The sequence below is a fragment of the Zingiber officinale genome, chromosome 7A (genome assembly GCF_018446385.1).
Source record: "Zingiber officinale cultivar Zhangliang chromosome 7A, Zo_v1.1, whole genome shotgun sequence".
Lineage (NCBI taxonomy): Eukaryota > Viridiplantae > Streptophyta > Magnoliopsida > Zingiberales > Zingiberaceae > Zingiber > Zingiber officinale.
The window spans coordinates 24,518,655-24,521,433 of NC_055998.1; positions in this window are offsets into that span (position 1 = coordinate 24,518,655).

Here is a 2,779-nt window from a genome sequence, read left to right on the forward strand (position 1 = left end):
AGGGCTCGGTAGCTCGTTCTCCGGACCGGGAAGGCGTTAGGGTTTAGGGCGGAAGCTCTAAAACTAACAGAGACATTGGATCGATCCGTTGACCGATCGAAGTCTTTGGATCGGTCGGCGGACCGATCGATGATCTCGAGTGTTACGATCGGTCGTGGCCGATCGGTAACCCTGAAGCATTACATGGGTTATCGATCGATCTGGACCGATCAGAAGGAAGCGATGATTTCTGGAAAACTATAGGAGATCGGTCTGTGGACCGATCCACCTATAGGCTGATCGGTCCACAGACCGATCAGAATCATCCCAGACCGATCATGACACATCCTGATCGGTCTGGAAGGCTATGGATCGGTCTGATGACCGATCCACAACGATGTCGTTTGTCTTCTGCTGTTTCTCTGCGATTTCTGATTCACTGATCAAATCATCTGCTGTGAGATTTCTTGAGTTACAGGTTGCAGGTGTCGTGCCAATGGTTAATTTCAAATTAAGCTCCATCAGAAGAATAAGACCAAGTGATCTTTCCACTGTGTTTCGCTGCAAATGGTGCATTTGGAGCATCAACGTTCACTGGCTGCGATCAGTGGCTACAACTTGACTCTTGCTTATTGGTTCGAGCTCAGAGACACCAGAGAAGACCATGGATGGTATTGGTGTGAGTTCAGAGAACCAGATGAGGAGGAAGAGTGATTGGCAACGCCTGAGTTGGTCGCAGTGATTCGATACAGGTGACAGTGATTCGGCTCTGGCTGAAGACAGTGAGAAAGAAGCAGAATAAGAAGAAGAAGGCAGAAGAGAGTTTGGTAAGATTTTTTGAAACTCTCTGTCGACCAAAGCAAGTGTGCTGTGTTGTTGAGCTCTTGGCTGTGGATTCCTTCTGTCTTTGCACTTTGCTTCGTGGCTGTAAGTTTCATTTGTTCATTCTTTTAGCCACAAAACTCTGTAAGTCTTGTGCTTCGTTTCAAATCATTTCTGTGACTTTGTGGAGAGGTTACTCCACCGAGAAGGAGAGATACTTAGCCGGAATTTGTCCGGGGTGTGATCTACCGAAAGATCAAGGGATCGTCCACCTTACGGACACGCCGAGGAGTAGGGGCAAGTTATCCCCGAACCTCATACATCATTTTGTTAGTGGTGGTTTGTTTCTTTTCCTTGCATCAGTTTCCATTTTACTTATTTCCGCTGTGCTAACAAACTCTTGCAAGAAAATTCTTTAAGTTTTAAAGGAGGCTATTCACACCCCCCTCTCTAGCCATCCGAAGGTCCTAACGCCTTCATCTGGACTAGATCTGGATAGAACAAGCTTCGATTTCTGATCAGATCCGCATTCATCAATACAGCTACCTCGTCAGTAGATTCGATATTCTTTGCGCATCCAACAACAACTTCTTCGTCACCAAGATTGGTATATTTCTTTGATTGTTGATTGCTTCTTTGGTTTTTTATGTTTTGAATGAGTTCCTGATGATTGATTGTAATCGAATTCAAGCTTCCATGTTCTAAATTCCCTACATTAGGCTTAAGATGAATGTTGCTCACAAGTTGTTTGATGTAATTCCCCAACACCTTTGACAATTTTATTAATACATTTTAGTTCCTTAATTTCTTTCAATGTCTGTTTGGTTAACCGTTAGTGATAATTTCTCTTTGATTTAATGCAATCTTATTAGATTAAGCATAGACTTCATTAAATGCTTTCCTTCCTTTATATGAGTGCTCGTAGGTTAGGTGCAATAGATTTGGTTAGCTTAAGATATTTTCTTTATGTTGTCTTTAATTTCCTTGAAAACATAGTTTAAGTTAGACTAGATTTTCATACTTGCATTACTCTTTATTTGTTAGGTTTAGCACTAAAATCCAAACCCCTATTTTCATATAAAAAACCCTATGCAATAACATACGATCATAAGTTTACCACTTACATTACATTAGTTGGGAGATAACCTGAGTCATCTCTATACTATCTTAGTGTAGAGGGGTTTGGTAAGTTTAATTGTAATTTAATAAGCTCCCGTAGTATGAGTCTATTGCATATTTCTTGTATATGCCTTTGACTTGAGAGAAAAAAATGCATACTTTATCATGTATGGAACTATGCCTCCTCCTTATTGAAATATATTATTTTACAAATATAATGTATATCCATTTTACTTTTAAGTCTCAACTCTTTTGAAATTAGTTGCATGTGTGGTGCTTTTTATTGTAGATCTTTGGAATTGACATGACCACACAAGATACTTTGCCATCAATCTTGTTGTTTTTTGACAGACAAAGGTTCATCTTCAATTCTGCGAAGGTATGATAATCCTAAATGTAATACTTAAATCTATTTGTGCTTCTAGTCCTTAAGTTAATAATAATTTGGGAGATCTTACAACAAGTGATAATGATAACAATTAAAAAAGGATACTTTTACTTAAAAGGTAAAAGGAATTTTATAACTGAAAACTTGCTCATATAATCACTGTTATTGTATTTCTAATTAATCTACTTCTACATAGTAGGTAAAAGGAATTTTGTAGTTCTACTTAGTCTTGTTATATTTCTAATTTCTGTGATTCTATATTTGTGTATTATGGAATAGCAACGCTATGTTGTTTCTTTATTTCCATTTTCTACCATGCTACAAATAGAGGTAAGCAAATTTAGGAGAGGGCAAATTCAAAGAATAAACACATATAGTTTTAACTTTTTAACATATCTGAACTTTGGAAGTATTCAAGAAAGTGATTAAGAGAAAATGTTGATTATCAAATGAGATTAAGAAAGTTGTATG